Here is an 18678-nt window from a genome sequence, read left to right on the forward strand (position 1 = left end):
TAGAGTCCATACACTTAACTGCTATATTATAGATGCCACTATTCAGAATTAGCTGGAAGGAAGTAATTTGAGTCAGACTTCCCAGGTATGGCACTCAAGGTCCAGATAAGATGCAGGAAAATAGTAACTCGGCGCATTGGTGGTGAAATCCCAGCACTTTGGGAGGCTGAGGCAGAAAGATTACTTGAGGCCCGGAGTTCAAGACCAGCCTGAGCAAGAGTGAGGCCTCATCTCTACAAAAAATAGAAAAATTAGTGTGCACCTGTAGTCCCAGCTACTCAGAGGCTGAGGCAGGAGGATTGCTTGAGCCCAGGAGTTTGAGGTTGTGGTGGGCTGTGATAATGCCACTGTACTGTAACCTGGGTGGCAGAGTGAGACCCTGTCTCAAAAAATAAATAAATAATAAAGTTAGAAGATAATCAGCTATTTATTTTGATCTCATCACTGTATATTATGGGAAACCTCATTCGGAAATAACTCCTTGGAGTTACTTCCAAATGAGTCTACATTTGAGGCCTAGATGTGCCGCCTGGCCTTCTAATAATCAGGTCTGGGTATATTTAGCACTTATTTCATTCCACCTGGGTTATTGTGGGAGTAGGAAGCAATTCTTTTTGGATAAGATAGAATTGTGAGAAAGGGCATCAGCAAGGAAACAAAACAAGCACACAATTTGACAGCCTGCACTTAACAATACTTCCCAATTATTGAGCACTTACTGTTTGTCAGACACTGCTGAGGGCTGAACATACCTGACTCATTTACTCCTCACAATAGCTTTGTAAAGTAGGTACTATTACTATCTCCTTTTTACAGATGAGGATGTTGAAGCTCATAAAGATCAGGGAGCTTTATCCAGTACAGATCTGAAGCAGCAGCTGAGACACCAAGTTGCTAAGGTGAGAAGGAGCCTAGCACAACACAAAAAGTCTAGTGTTGCTGCAAAATAAAGGTGGGGGAAGAGAGGTCTAAAATTATGTTGGTGAGGTAAGGTAAGCAGGGACCAGATCTTTTGGGCTTTACAACCATGTTAAAGATGTGATTTTTATCCTGAGAGCAATGGGAAGCCATCTGTTGCAGTCACTGTTGCCTACCCAACACCCACCACCGTCCTTGCTAACAGAAACCTGATTTGATTATTAAGCCAGTGACAAGTGCTCACAGAAGATAGGCTTACTTCCCAGCCACAAAGGATGAATCATGATTGACCTAAACATGGGAATCCTATTTCCATTTGTCAAGGATTGGTCTGGGAATGGGCATTGGCATTGACTCAGTTTGGGCCAATGAAATATAAGAAGAAGTATGCTAACACATTCTGGGAAGGACTTTGCTCTCTGATAAAAGAGAGAGTAACTAGAGGAGCAAGGCTTTTTGTTCTTTTACACTTCCCACGCACCTTCTTGCTTGGGATGCCGTCCTGTGAGAACATTAGAGGTTTCGGTAGTTTAAAAATATGTCCACAAGTTATTTAATACTCTTCCTCTCAAAAGATGGAGCCTAATTCCTCTCCCCTTCAGTGTGGTTTGTACTTAGTGCCTTGCTTCTGATGTATACAATGTGATGGAAGTTAATATGGATGACTTCCAAGACTAGACCATAAAAGGTATTGTGCCTTCCTCCTTAATCTCTCTCTTGGATTTGTTATTCTTGGGAAGCCAGCTGCCATGTCGTGAGGATACTCAAAGAGCCTTATAGAAAGGCCCACTTGGTGAGGAACTGAGGCCTCTGCCAGCAGCTATGTGAGTGAACCATCTTGAAAGTAGATCCTCCAGCCCCAGTCAAGCTTTCAGATGTCTGCAGCCCTGACCAACATACTGACTACAATCTCATAAGGTATCTTGAGCCAGAACCACACAACTTAGCTGTTCCCAAATTCCTGACCTATAGAAACTGTGAAATAATAAATGTTTGTTGTTTTAAGGTACTAAATTTTGAAGTATTTTGTTACTCAGAAATAGATAGTACAGTTGGCCGTCTATCCACAGATTCTGTTTCCATGGATACTACCAATCATGGATCAAAAATATTTGAAGAAAAACAATTAAAAAATAACAATACAACAATTAAAAGAATACAAATAAAAATATAGTATAACAACTATTTATATAGTGTTTACATTGTATTAGGTAGCAGAAGTAACCTGAAGATGATTTAAAGTATACAGGAGGATGTGTGTAGGTTATATGCAAATACTATGCCATTTTGTATAAGGGACTTGAGCATCCATGGATTTTGGTATCCAAGGGGGTCCTAGAACCAATCCCACACTGACATGAGGGATGACTATACAGAGTTCCAGCAATGATTTTGCCACCATAAGGGTAAATAATCACCCAAACATTGAAGATGGCAGAGTGGAACTGTAGAACAAGCCTGAGTCCTTGATGCCATCAGTGACCTACTGAATTAAACCAACATTGACACTGCCCTACTACCCAATTTCTTGTCATGTGAGATTAACAGACCTGTAATTTAAGCCATATTTCATTGAGAGTACTGTTATTTGCAGCCGAAAATATCTTGCTATGCTACAGGGTGTCCTCAAAGTCCCCATACAAAGGAACAATTTTGTAAAATTTTGTAATGAATATTTTGTAAATAAAGGTACATTTAGCTACAATTTCCCACTTTCCCTATGTATGGCAACTTTTGGGACACCCTGTATTGAAGGGATGTAAACATGAGTGATATGAACAAGTTTACATTTTTAAAAATTCATTTTGGGGGGAGTTCTACCTTTGCTAATAGGGTAATCTTGAACTAGGTATTTGGGACTAATCCTCCTGTGGAGAAATAGTAGAAAAGCTGGATAAATTTTAAAAAGCATCTGTCTGAAGTATTGGAGAATTACCAAGGGGAGCGAAGCATTAAGAAGCCAAGATTCAAGAGGAAAAGAAAACCCAAAGAAGTAAATCTGTATTGGGGGTTATTTTTCCTACAAAGGCATCTGCCAATTCCAGAAGCAGCAGCTGAGAGGCTGATATTTAGCATAGTTTTGTTTAGATTTACAGGACTAGAGAGTAAATATTGGACTTCAGGGCCCACTAAGGAGAAGGGGCTCTGATAAATCTCACAAGCTTTGGGTTGCAACCCTGAAGGGCAACACCTTAGGAATAAGGGTAAATAAGAAATAGATCCACCCTAGGACTGAAGCCCAGCCTCTTCCCATCTCAATCCATGATTGAACAAAGTGATCTGGAATTTCTAACACCCCTCACCTAGTAGCAAGGGTGGTCAGTTACCAAGAGTGGGAGATTTTTCCAAAACTGACTTAGCAGGATTCTTGCTCAAATTGTATTCTTGCTCAAATTGCATTGCAAGGACAGAGAAGAAAGCCTAAAGTGGAGCCTAGTCAAGTAGAGGACTCAGAGGAGCTTGACTAAAGTTGTGGTCAAACGAGAGAGTCTTTGTCAGGTTATCTGCAGTTACGTGAAGGCTTGACTGGCACTAGAGGATCTTCTTCCATGATGGTGCTCACACGGCTCTTAGCTGGAGTTCTCAGTTCCTCATCACATAGGCCTCACTATAAGTCTGTTTTAGTATCCTCATGACATAGCAACTGGCTTTCCCCAGAATGAATGATCCAAAAGAGAGAACAAGGAGGAATCCATGATACCTTTTATGACCTACCATCACAAGTCATACACCATCATTTCAGCCATATTTTATTCATTAGTAAGTCCAGTCCCCACTTGGGGGAAGGGTAATTGGGTTAAAACCTCTGGAAGGGAAAAGTGTAGAGGAATTTGTGGACATGTATTAAACCCACCACACACACTTTTCCCATCCTTCTTTTGCTGAGAGCTAGACCTGATGATATCCTACAGCACATATTCCTTAACCCACGAAGAGATGAATGTAACAACTCTGAGGAATATTAAAGACAGTAGATTTCGCAGTTGTGGCCATTCCCTAGACTTCTACCCGTGTCTCACCTGTTTTGATATTTTCATGGAATTATAAAAATGTCCTAGTTGGTATCAATCCTGAAGGTCCCACAGGTCTACCTTCTATACTATAAAAATGCCTTTGAAAGCATCTAGCTTCTGTTTGAATGTTCAATGATGGACCACTTACTACATTAAAGGGCACTTAGTTACATTATAAGATAGGTATAATTATTAGGAAATCTTTATATTAAACTATAATCTAGGATGCAATCAGCAAAATCCCAAATGTAGGAAACTCTACAGGATACATGACCTGGTTCTTTCAACAAATACATTGCAAGAAAAAGAAGGAGGTGGAAGAACCTATAGAATTAAAGAAACAAGAGACACATCAAACAAGTACAATGAGCGGTCCTTGTTAGGATCCTAATTCAAACAAACCAACTATAAACACACATACACACACACACACACACACACATATTTATGAAACAACCTAGAAAATTTGAACACTGACTGGATATTTGATGGTCTTAGGGTATTTGACCAAAAAATTTAGGTATGATAATGGTATGTAGTTATGGGTTTTTTTTGAAGAATCTTTATCTTAGATATATATTGTTAAATGTTTTTAATTTTCTTTTGGAAATATGTTCAAATATATAGAAAGTTGCAAAAATAGTACAAAGAACTCCCATATACCCATTGTACATTTTGATATATTCTCTCTTTCTCTCTCTCCATATATATATATATATATATATATACACACACACACACATACACATACACCAATATGTACCAATATCATACTCCTTTACCCATAAATACTTCAGTGAATATTTCTAAAGAACTAAGACATTCACTTACATAACCACAATATGATTATCAAAATCAGTAAATTTAACCTCAGTACCATAGTATTATCTAATATACAGTCCTTACTTAGATTTTCCAATCGTCTTAATCAACAGTCCCCAACCTATTTGGCACCAGGAACTGGTTTCATGGAAGACAATCTTTCTGTGAATGGGGGCGGGGGGAGGCAGAGCTCAGGCAGTGATAGGAGTGATGGGGAGTGGCTGTAAATACTGATGAAGCTTGCCCACCACTCACCTCCTGCTGTGCAGCCCTGTTCCTAAGTTTCATGGAAGACAATTTTCCACAAGACCAGTGGGGTGGGAGGAGGTGGCAGTTGGAGCTCAGGCGGTGATGCACAGCCTGGTTCCGTATGGGCCACAGACCTGTACTGGGCCGCAGCCCAGGGGTTGGGGATGCAGCTCTTAATAATGTCCTTTATAGCAAATATTTTAGTCCCAGATTCAATCCAGAATAATATATTTAGTTTTTGTGTTTCTTAAATCTTCTTTAATCTGGAACAGTTTCTCAGCCTTTATTTATCTTCCATGTCATTGACTTTTTTTAATAGTACAGGCCATTTATTTTGTAGAATTTCTATCAATTGAGTTTGGCTGATGTTTCCTCATGATGCCATTCAAGCTATGCATTTTTAGTAGGAATACTATATAAGTCACGTTGTGTCCTTCCCAGTACAGTCATGTTAGGAGATACGTGATATTTGCTGGTATCGTTATTGGGGGTGTTAACTTTGATCATTTAGTTAAGGTCATGTATAACAAGTTTCACTACCATAAGGTTACTTTTTTTTTTCTTTTTAGGGATGGGACCTTACTGTGTTACCCATGCTGGTCTCGAACTCCTGGGCTCAAGTGATCCTCCTGCCCCAGCCTCCCAAAGAGCTAGGATTATAGGCGTGAGTCACCACAAGTAGCCATAAAGATACTCTTTTTCCATTACTGTAATCAGTAAGTAATTTGTGTGGACACATTGTAAATCTATGTAAATACAGTATCCTACTAGTTTCTGTATCCTGATTGTGGTAGGGGTTGCATGAATCTATAAACGTGTGTTAAAACTAACAAAACTGTCCACCAACTAAATAAATTAAATAATTAAGTCCAAAAAAACACACAACTGGACAGGCCAGTATCACATGACTCAAACAGAACATGTCTGCCAGCTGGATTCAGCCATGGGCCATGAGGTTGTACCTCTGTTCTTTAGTTCATAGTGCCTTTGTTAAAATACAGTGTCTCAAAATAATCTATGGTGTTAGAAGTCGGGATAGTGGTTTCCTCTGGGGAGGAGGGGTGGGTAGTGACTGACAGTCCATATGAAGGCTTCAAAGGTGCTCGTAATTTTTTATTTCTTAATCTGAGTGGGATAGGATAACCAACTGTCTGGTTTGCCCAAGATTGAGAATTTTCCCAGGATGCAAGACTTTCAGTGCTAAAACCAGGATAGTCCTGGGGAAATAAGAACAGTTGGTCACCTTAGCAGTTATATGGGTGTGTATACTTTGTAAAAATGCATCAAGCTGTATATTTATGATTCATACACTTTTCTGTATTCACGTTATAAAATAATGTGCCTTGAACTGGGCACACATGAGGTCTGGTTAGCATAGAGAACAGTAGAATTTTATTTGCAGTGACCTGTACTTTTACTAACTGAAAGGGTGGAAAGCTCGCTGTGTGCTCATGCCGTGGGCGGAGAAAGATTTCTCACACAGAGATTAGGATATATAAAAGTAAAAAGTTTATTTACTTTCCTGAGAGAGAGACAGAGAGAGAGAGAAATAGAGAAAAGGAGGGAGTGGCCAGGGCACACAGAGGAAGGGAGGAAGTGACAGTCAACAAGGCTGAGCGCCTTGCCATTTTTAAAGGGTAAAAATGGTTTTTTTCCTCTGCTTCAGCAGACTGGTAACAGAAGAAGCTGTGGAGCTGCTATGTTTGATTTTTCCATTTTTTTTTTCCTTCTCTATGTGGCTGACTTTATCACAGTCCTTGGAATCTGTTTTTGGCAGGAACCGAGGCAGACAGCTGGAGCGGGGACTTCACACCCCTACTGTCTGATTAGGGGCCTGTGCCCCCAGGCTGAGAAAATGAAATTCTTAGAGATAATGAGTTAGGCCACAGGTGCTTTAATTAAACAAAACAAAGGGGGTAGTTCTGTTGTGAGTTTTCTCTTTAAAGGGGCAATAATGTGCTGTGAGCTTATTTCCCTTACTTTGTATTAGATAGTTTATTTTCCTCTGTTAGATAAGTTATTAGTAAGGCCACCTTTCACTAACTGGGCTTAAGGTTGCATTATCATTTTCCTCAGCCATGTCATAGTGCTAAACCCTGTGATAAATTAAACCTCTCAAATATTTTTCATACGAACTGATATTTACACAAATAATTTGTAAACTTAGAGACAGGATTTTAGATGTTTTTCCCTCTTAAAGTTCATCCTGATTCTGCCCTTATTCTATTATATTCTACTGAAATTTATCCTTGGCTTTGGGAATTTAGTATCTTAGCCTGGACCTCCCATGATCTTATCCATGCTATTACAAGACATGAAAGAGCTGTCATCCACCAAACTCTATCCCCTTCACCTACCCTTGACATTATGACTCAATACCACCATTTTTTTTTTCTGAGCAGCCCCAACCTATTGGCCCACCTATCAATGCAATCCCAAAGCCTTGTGCTTTTATTGTTATAAATTCAACTGACTTCTATTCACAGTACTTGGAAAATATGTGCACTGATTAACTAGACATTCTAGTTAACTAAGTGTAATGATAATGTGACATGTCAATCAGATTCTCCCTTTCAGAACTGAGGCACTTATTCTTAGCTGCTGGGAGTATTCCCCCTCAGAAATTGCCCGCTGTGAAGGGAGCTGCCTTGCCTAAGGTTATGCCCCTTCCCAGGGACGTCCATCAAACAATGGTTGCTCAATGCAGTCACAAAGGCCTGGATTCCTTGCTTCATTTCAGAACATTTCTACTTTTTGTTAATTTTTTTTTATTTTTCATTAACATGGGTACATGATACTTGTATATATTTATAGGGTGCATGTGTTGTTTTGATACAGGCATACAATGTGTATTAATCAAATAAGGGTAATTGGGGTAGCATCACCTCAGGCATTTATTATTTCTTTGTGTTAGGAACATTCCAATTCCACTCTTTTAGTTATTGTATTATTTTTTTCTATTTCAGAATATTACATGGGTACAAATGTTTAGGTTACATATATTGGCTTTGCCCTACCCGAGTCAGAGCTTCAAGTGTGTCCATCCCCCAGATGGTGCGCACCACACCCATTAGGTGTGTATATACCCATCCCCTCCTCCCCCCGCATCTACCCGACACCTAATGATTGTTACTACTATATGTGCACATAAGTGTTGATCAATTAATACCAATTTGATGGTAAGTATATGTGGTGCTTGTTTTCCTATTTTGTGATACTTCACTAAGTAGAATGGGCTCCAGCTCTATCCAGGATAACACAAGAGGTGCTAGATCACCATTGCTTTTTGTGGCTGAGTATAGCTCCACAGTATACATATACCACATTTTATTAATCCACTCATGTATTGATGGGCACTTGGGTTGTTTCCACATCTTTGCAATTGTGAGTTGTGCTGCTATAAACATTCGAGTGCAGATGTCTTTTTTATAGAATGTCTTTTTTTTCCTTAGGATGGATGCCCAGTAGTGGGATGTCTGTATCAAATGGTAGTTCTACTTTTAGCTCTTTGAGGTATCTCCATATTACTTTCCACAGAGGTTGTACTAGTTTGCTGTCCCACCGGCAGTATATGAGTGTTCCTATCTCTCTGCATCCACACCAACATTTATTGTTTTGGGACTTTTTGATAAAAGCCATTCTTACTGGAGTTAAGTGACATCTCATTGTGGTTTTGATTTGCATTTGCCTGATGATTAGAGATGTTGAGCATTTTTTCATGTGTTTGTTGGCCATTAGTCTGTCTTCTTTTGAAAAGTTTCTGTTCATGTCCTTTGCCCACTTTTTAATGAGGTTGTTTGATTTTTTTCCTGCTGATTTTCCTGAGTTCTATATAGATTCTAGTTATCAGCCCTTTATCAGATGTGCAGCATGCAAATATTTTCTCTCATTCCTTAGGTTGTCTGTTTGCTCTTGTCATAGTTTCCTTGGCTGTGCAGAAGCTTTTTAATTTGATCAGGTCCCATTTATTTATTTTTCCTGTTGCTGTGATTGCCTTTAGGGTCTTCTTAAATTCTCTGCCTAGGCCAATGTCTATAAGAATTTTTCCAACATTTTCTTGTAGAATTCTTATAGTTTCATGCCTTAGGTTTAAGTCTGTTATCTACCGTGAGTTGATTTTTATGAGAGGTAAGAGATGTGTATCCTGTTTCAGTCTTCTACATGTGGCTATCCAATTTCCCCAGCACCATTTATTGAATAAGGATTCTTTTCCCCAGTGTATATTTTTGTCTGCTTTGTCAAAGATCAGATGGCTATATGAGGATGGTTTTATATCTGCGTTCTCAGTTCTGTGCCATTGGTCTATGTCTCTGTTCTTGTGCCAGTACCATGCTGTTTTAGTTACTATAGCCTTGTAGTATAGCTTTAAGTCTAGTAAATTGATGCCTCCCAATTTTTTCTTTTTGCTTAAGATTGTTTTTGCTATACAGGGTCTTCTCTGGTTCCATACAAAGCATAGAATTATTTTTTCTAGATCTAAGAAAAATGATGTTGGTATTTTAATAGGGATTGCATTGAATATGTAGATCACTTTGGGTAGTATAGACATTTTAACAGTGTTGATTCTGCTCTTTTATGGTGCACCAATATAATAACACCAATTTGTCAGTCAATAGGTCAACATTTCATATATATTGAATTACTTTACTATCCTAAATTGTTTGAAAGTATCCCAGTTTAGGTGATAAATTATGTGGTCTCCCTAGGCTATAGGATCTTTCTTTTGTGGCTTTTTCTCTATACTTTTGTTTAGCAGTGTCTAAAACCCAGATCCTCTTTCATATACAAATGTAGTCTTCTGCAAATGTAAAAGAGCTATTTAAATTGTCTAGTATTTATCCCATTCAAGTGAAATATTGAGGAAGTGAGATAGGAAATTCAGAGGTATACACAGTTCCCTGACTTTTGTTCCCTGGGAGGCCTGTTTTTACCAATTAATTCATTAACAAGCCCCAAGAGTTACCTCGGAAATAGATAGATATCTCCAAGGACATGGGAGTAAAGCAGTTAGAAAAGAACAGACAAAAATGCGCATGTACAGCAACATATACAGAAAGAAAGAGAAAGTGCACAAGAGCGCTAACAAATAGTAAACTCTGAGCAAAGGGAACCCCACAACTGTGAGGGCAAGAAGGTAGATTCTGTATGAACCTTAGACTTCCTCTGCACCAGTCTCCCACTGTGAATTCCTGGAGGAAAGAGCTTATGCCATCATTTAGGTTAAAATGCCCCAATATCTTCTACATTGGGGTCCTTAGCATCAGGCCACCACTGTAGCAGGGACCATTTTCCCTTTCTTTATGAATAGAACTCCTAAGTTTTAGTCATGAACGTGGCTATCCAGCAGGAGACTACATTTTCCCATCTCCCTTGCAACTTGAAGTGGCCGTGTAACCAAGTTCTAGACAACCAATGTGACCCTAAAAACGAAAATTTTTGCTATCTTCTGGCCATTTTCCCCGTTCTGCTGGCTGAGAGATAGCAAAAGCTAGGACAGCCACCTAGGACTCAGTGATGGTAGAGCATCCTCACCAGCCCTGAATCACTCACCTCTATACTGTTAAAATGACACAAATCAACTTGCATCTTGTTTAAACTACTTGTGTAAAATACTTTGTTACAATACTTGTCCACTTCCTCTGTCCACCATGCTGAGCTAACCTTGCAAAATGAAAAAAATCGCACACTGAGTCCCTGGAACGTGAGTAGACAGACCAATGGGACAGAATAGAAAGTCTATAAATAGAACCAAATGCATATAGAAAATTAGTACAAAGTCGCATCAGTGGGGTAAGGATGGACTTTTATTTTAAATTAATGGTATTGAGACAGCAGTGTAGCTATACAAAAAAGATAAAAGTTCAATCTCTTCCTCACACATATGGCAGGTTAAATTCTAAGTGGAACAAAGATTTGTTGTAGAACCCCAAATTCAGGCTCGTGTACCTGATGTGTAGCTAAAGCCAAACACTGTGACACCATTGCTTGGAGATATAGAAAGGTTTATTCAATTTGGCCAAAGCAAGAAGACAGGAGAATGTGGGGGCAAGGGGAAACTTCCCTGTTGTCCCAGAAGGTTCTCTGAAAGACCAACTGACAATTAAGGTAGATTAATAAGAGAAAGAGGTTTATGTACCATGCACATGGGGAGGATCACAAAGTAGTCATGTTTTGGGGTAAAATTTCCTGAGCTCCTTCAAGAGCAGTCTCTCAGACCCATCTTTTCACAGAAATGAGGCAATGAGATTTTATGCAGTGAGTGGGGGGGATAAAGTAAGTAGTAGCCTGTGTTGCTTTTAGCCTGATGTAACACCTTGAGTAACCAGACTTCTGGGTGTTAGCAGCTAGTCACAACTTTTTCAGGGGCATTCATTCTTTCTGCAAAACATAGATTTTCCTGGTAACCCTGGAATTATCTCCTACTGCTTGACAAAGAATCAGTGTATCCACAGTAAATAATTGCTGTGAGAACAAGGGGTGTCGAGCAGGAAGCAAGCAGTTAACATGTGCAAACAACCAAGGGCCTAGTCCAATTTTACATTATTTCAGTCATTAAACACGCCAGGGGACTATAATAAAATCTCAGGGGGCCCAGCTACATATTTAATGCATTTATCCTCTGAGAGTGAGCTAGCAGTTCCATTTCTGTTAATTTATTGTCAGGATGTATCTGTAACAGAGGTAAAGGCCTGAAAAAGAGCAAAATGTTTTACAAGCTATCTCTTTAAAACCTCCCCCACTCTTTTTGGAAATTAAAACCTGCATTCCTACCCAGGACCAGTAACCAGAGGAGCAGAGGAATGTTCTTTGTTCTTTGTGTTAAACCACAGGAGATGGCTCAACAGAATTGTCCAGGCAAAGGGCATGAGGTCATCTTCACCAGAGATAAGGCCAGCCAGGACCACCAACCACAGTTAAACAGCAATATCCCAAAGCTAAAAGCCTCCTTTAAAAGCTCTGTATTTCTGCTTAAAAGCAGGATGATGGTACTTTAAGATGAGAGTCTGCTATCCTCCTCATTTGCCAGCAAATTAATCAACTTCTCTTTCCTTTTCCTCAAACCACTTGTCCTCATTCTTCGTTCAGCCACAGGGACAAGTACCGAACTTTTGGTAACATATCTGTACTTCATAGATTAATGTATGTACATTTTCTCATTGTTTGTAATAGCAAAAGAAAAAAAACAGGGAAAAATCCCACATGTCTATAAATAAGGGACTAGTTAAATAAACTATGGTACATTAATACAATTGAATACTATACTATATGAAGCTGTAAGAAAGAATGGGAGAGCTGTGTAAGTATGGAAAGATCTCCAGTTCTTTAGGCAAAGAAAGCAAGATGCAGAATAGCATATAGTAATATGCCATCTTTTGTGTAAGAAAGGTGGGAAATATTATTAAGAATATGTATTTTTGCTTATCTGCATAAAAATACTGAAAGGATATATATAAGAAATGGATAAGGTGGTTACCTGTGGGAGTGGGAAGAGTGGGGTGGATGGGGACAGGAGTAGGTTCTAAATGTAAACCTTGCTATTTCTTTTTTGAACAATGTTAAGGTATTACCTATTGAAAACAAACAAGTTAAACTTAAAAAGAAAACAAAAAATTGGGGTGGGAGAAACATGATCATCCACAAGCTATATCAGGAAAGCCCAAGATTTTCATTTATTCACAGTCCAAAGCCATCACTAAATTCTGCCACCTAAGTGACTCACCGAATACCAGTGTGTCACCAGTGAACCTACAAAAGAGGAAATCAAGAAAACTGACATGTCCTTGGGCTGTAACCTGGCTAGAGAATCCAGATACCATGAAACCATAGCAGAAATTCAGAGAGAAGGTAATGTGTTCAGTGTTCTCTGTGGCGGTGAGACTTCTTCCTGTCACTCTGTGTGGTCATCAGGTATGGTCTCATGAGCAGTCACTTTAGGCCACGTAGAAATGGCAGAGAAGATCATCAACAATTAGATTCCCCAAATGCAAGTAACTTTCGTGGAATCATTTAGCCTCTGGGTCATATGCAAAGGCAGCTAGATGTGTAGAAAGAATTGATAAATATCTTCAAATGGCTTCTGGGTGGGCTGACTGGCTCCCTTGCTCAGATTTTCTGCATTGAACCTACCAACTATGCAAACTCTAGCCTTTAAGATAATGCTTAGGTAAAAGTTTGGAAAGCCCTAGCTAAACAGGGAATTGGAGAGTTATCATGTGAGACAATTACCACCCAGTAACACCTTATTGTTCATTAGCCAGTTCTCTAGGATTCTCAAACGGAAACAAGAAATTATTAAATTTTCATGCTGAAAGGAAAGCTTAAAGGAATATTGCAATTAATGCTACCAGAAGAGGAAAGGCTTGGGAGAACAACAGTAGTGGAGTTTGGGGGAAGGGGAGAAAACATGACAGTTTGGGAAATGGCAGGGTACAAACGTGGAAATAGAGCGGCCATGACAGAAACTCAGCCTAGTTCCATGTAGCTTGCCACACATGTGTGAGCTCCACATAGATTTACTAAATCGTATGGCAGGTGAAACTCCAAATGGAACAAAAATATAATGCAAATTAAAGGGGAGCTATAAATTTTGTATCAAGTGCCCCAGGTAAACCTAATGCATAATAAATTTTGAGAACTGCAGCTTTCTGGTATCTCCTGGCCATGGTAGCTATATTTCTCATTGCAAATAATTAAATTGTTTTGGGGGTTGGCATACAGTTTCACAAAGGGTCAACCCTAGGATATGCCGAATGCCCCAGTGACAATGTAGTATCCAAATAGCTCATGATTAAAGACTGGAATTAAGACAAATGAAAAAAAGAGAAGGCAAGGGAAATGCTTTAAAAGTAGTTCAGAGCAAGGCAAGTTTACACAGACATTGGCCTAGTTATAAAATGAAGGGACAAACTCACAAATTTCAGCACATTCAACAGTTATGGTTACAAACTGAAGGACAATATTGACATGTGCATAGTACTAAAATAATTTTTGGTCATACACTGAACCATCCACCTTATTTCTCTTGCTATTATCCATGTTATCATTAAACATGAAGGCCAATACATACACACACACACACACACACACACACACACACACACACACACACACAAAGGTAATTACTTTCACCAATGGTGGTGAACAGTGTCATAGATAATTCAAGCCATCAAATAATTCAAAAGTAACAACAGTTTGGCTGCAGAACATGTTTTAAAATGTACACTTAACAAAACCAAATATATAGAGAAGTTCAGATGATACCTGATAACAAATGATTACTCGCATTACCAAAGGTCATTTGTTTTATAGCAAGTGCGCTTAGAGTATGATTCTGCTTAAAATTGTTCACCTCATAGAAGGCACTTTAAATCTGTTAAATTTCTTTCAATTATTTTGGGGGAGGGGCTAGTAGTGACTGAAAGGGGTCACAGGTGGGCTTCTGGGGTGCCTAACATTGTTCTGTTTGCTAATTGGCTCTTCATTACATGGGCATTTTCAGTTTCTGAAATTTCATCATTTTATAGTATGTATACTTTTCTGTATGTATACTTCAATCAAAAGGTTAAAAAATAAAGGATGGGAAAAAAGTATACCAGGAAAACAGAGAAAATACACAACAAGAAATAAACAATGCTAGGGCATTATATCTAAATTTAACAGATGCTGTCTCATTTTCCTATGAGTTTGATAAAAACCACACAACCCTGGCCCACTCACCAATCTAGAGTTGACTGTGAACGATACATGGAAGAAGATTTGGATATGGATGTGAGTGGCTGAACAAATGTGAATTAAATTGTTGTGATTACTTTAAAAATAACAATAAAACAAAGCTTTTGGGCTATATATATTCTCTCAGATTTTTAGAAGAAAATCATATTGTCTGCAGATAATGACAGTTTTGTCTCTTCCTTTATAATATTTATACATTTTTCTTTTTCATTGACTGGAATCATCAGGAAAATGTTGACAAGAAAGAGTGCTATTGAACATCTTGTTTTTATTTCTGACTTTACTGATACTGAAGGAGCTCAGGAAATTTCACCCCCAAATATGACTCCTTGGTATAAAGAGTATTTTGAATTAAAGACCCCTGGAGATCAACAGGCATTTTTCAGGGTATTTCCCTCTTTCTTCATAAAAAACCAGACCCATCAAAAAGAACAATGGACTTCCCTTCCCCTCCCTGTTATCTCAATATATTACAGGAAAGAAGATGAAGAATGCAGTCAGACCTGGCCCAAATCATTTTAAATGTTATACCCATCTCTCAGGTTAATTTATAAGTCAATCTGTTTCCCCCCATCCATTCATTCTCCCAAGTATCTATTCATCCTCCCTAGCAGCCATTTATTTCCCCTAAAAAGAATTACCTATATTCCTCATCTCCCTCTTCCCTCTAAAAGGAGGGTATATAAATTTCTGGACCCCACTGAGATATTGGGTAATCCCTCTGTGATTCTCCCCATGCACATGGTAAGTAAATCTCTTTCTCTTATTAATCTGCCTTATTGTGAGTTGATCTTTCAGTGAACCTTCCGGGGTGAAGGGGAAGTTTCCCCTCACCCCCATAATACTTTCAAGTTCTACATCAAAGCTTTTTGACTTTTTTGACCATGTCTCATAGTGAAAAACAGACAAGCAAAAAATACTCTATTTTGTAATCCAGTACACAAACACATTTTCAGGAAACAATGCTTACCCTTTCTACATACAATGCAGTCTAATATTTTATATTCTAGTTCATATTTGAATGCCAAGTGTATTAAAGACATTTAGGGACTACTGGAAAAATTTGAATATGATTAGGTTTTAGATGATATTAAAGAATTACTGTTAATATTTTGTTAGGTATAGTGATTATGTAGAGAAATTTCCTTATATTTTAGAAATGCATACTGCTATGGTTTGAATGTCCCCTCCGAAATTCATGTTGAAATTTAATCCCAATGTTGCAGTATTGAGAAGTGGGTCCTTAAAGAGGTGATTGGCTCATGAAGGCTGTGCCTTCTTATGGATTAATCCCATGAATGGATTAATAAATTAATGTGTTAATGGATTAATGGGTTATCAGGGGAGGTGAACTGGTGGCTTTGTAAGAGGAAGAGAGATCTGAGCTAGCATGTTAGCATACGTACTCAGCCCCCTTGCCATGTGGAGCCCCGCGCCACCTCAGGACTCCACAGCAAGTCCCTACCAACAAGAAGGCCTTCACCAGATGAGACCCCTCAATCTTGGGCTTCTCAGCCTCCACAACTGTAGGAAGTAAATTACTTTTCTTTATAGATTAGCCAGTTTCAGGTATTCTGTTATAAACAACAGAAAATGGACTAATACACATACTGAAGTTTTTAAAGGTAAGATAACATGATGTTAGTCAGCAGTCCCCGACCTTTTTGCCACCAGGGACCAATTTCATGGATGACAGTTTTTCCACAGAAGGAAGGGGTGTGAGGGTAGAGAGTGTGGCAGAGCTCTGTGGCCGGTCCCTAACAGGCCATGGACCAGTATCAGTCTGTGGCCCAGGGGGTCGGGGCCCACAGATGTTCGTAATTTACTTTAAATTATTTCAGACAGATGCAGTAAACATGTCAAAATGTTAACCATGGTTAAATATAGGTGACTGACATGCCTATCACATGGCTTTTTAAAAAAGCTGATAATACCAAGAACTAATGAGCATGCAGATTAATTTAAACTATCACATATTGCTGATAGGAATACCAAATGTCACAGCCACTCTGGAAAACACTTTGGCATTTTCTTATAAAGTTAGGCACACACCTACCATATGACCCAACAATCCCAATCCTAGGCATATACCCAAGATAAATGAGAACAATTGTCCACACAAAGACTTGTATATGAATGCTTATAACAACTTCATGCCAAATAGCCAAAAAGTAGAAACAACCTAAGTGTCCATCAACCTATGAGTGGATTTTCAAAAGTGGAATACAGTGAAATAATACTCAGCAATAAAAAGGAATAAACTTATTAAAGTCAACGGCATGGGTAAATCTCTAATGCACTCTGTTAAGTTAAAGAAGCCACACTCAAAATGCTACCTGCTATATAGAATATTCCTGAGGCTGGGACTAGGATGCGTGAGATAAGGAAGGCACTCAGGGTCATGCAAGCGCAAGATCTGGTACCTGAGAGGGAGCATCTCCCGTTTTGTGCCATAGACAAGTCACTTGCCTCACCTTAGTCCTGGCCCTGATGATTCGTTGCATTTATATGACATCTGGGAAAAGGCAAAAAAAAAAAAAAACCAGAGCTTGCCAAGGGTTGGGTGGGGAAGGGGTGACTACAAAGGGGTAGAATGAGGGAATTTGGGGTGGGTATGGAACTGTTTTGAATCCTCATTGTGGTGGTAGTGGTTACATGACTGTATGCATTTTTCTAAACTCATAGCGCCATACACCAAAAAAGAGTAAATTTTAGTGTCTGTAAATTTTAAAGAGGAAATAAAAAGGAAAAAAAATCCAGGTGATCAGTATATGGTGGTTCATGATGCAATTTTCTCTATTTTATGTTTGGTGTTTCTCATAATAAAAAGTAAAAACATCAAAATGCCAGTTGCTTCCAAGCATATTAATTTCCCAACCCACCATCTGAAAAACACTGTTCCAAATTATATATTTCTGTAATGTTTGAATACTTTACAATAAGCATATACAAGGGCTGTCCGGAAAGTATCCAGCCATGTAATATGAAAAATACGTTAACAATATCTGGATACTTTCTGGACAGCCCTCATATTACTTTGTAATCAAAAAAATAAAGAGAAAAAGACAAAGGTTTCTGGACAAAGACATTCATCTCAATCCTATTTATAATAGGAAAATAAACTAAATGTTTAAGATTAGAGAGGTTAAATAAATATGGTACAGCCATTTGGTGGAATCTCAGCAATAAAAAGGAAAAAGGGAATAAAAAGGGTAAAAATCGGTTTTCCATAGCATTTGTATAACACAGGAAAATTATACAAAATTAAATGTAAAAAGAAGTATGTATGATTATATACACAGTAAGGTGTTAACCACGTTAAAATTTTCACATAGAAAGATTAGAAGGAAATAGATCCAAATGTTAGTTGTAGTTTCCTCTGAATATTTCTATTATCAATTTTTAATTTTTAAAATTATTTTATTTTCCAAATTTTCTATCAACAAAATTGTTTGGTTGTCATAGACAATTCACAAGGCAAAAACAATATTGCAGGAAAAGATCAAAAAATAGCTAATATTTTCAGATGAGGAGGAAAAGAAAATCAGTTTCATGGACTATATTTCTGCTAGTCCACTATGCTTGATCGATTTTTTGTAGATTAGAGTTTAAAATTATGCCTTTTGTATGAAAATATGCTTGGATTTCAAAAAAACTTTTTAGTTTTAAAAAGATTTGCATTTCACATCCAGGAGCCATCCTAGCAAGGACAGGTTTCTGTATCAGCAGCTCTAATTGAATTGGAGACAATGATTGAGTACTTATGATTGGACAGGCATCATGCTAAATACTTTACATGTTTTATTAGTTTGCTCAGGCTGCCATAACAAAATACCACAGACTGAATGGTTTAGACAACAGAAATTTGTTTTCTCACAGTTCTGGAGGCTAGAAGTCCAAGATTAAGGTGTTGGCAGGGTTGATTTCATTCTGAGGCCTCTCT

This window comes from Propithecus coquereli, unplaced genomic scaffold, assembly GCF_000956105.1.
Source record: "Propithecus coquereli isolate 6110/MARCELLA unplaced genomic scaffold, Pcoq_1.0 Scaffold86, whole genome shotgun sequence".
In the NCBI taxonomy this organism is placed as follows: Eukaryota; Metazoa; Chordata; class Mammalia; order Primates; family Indriidae; genus Propithecus; species Propithecus coquereli.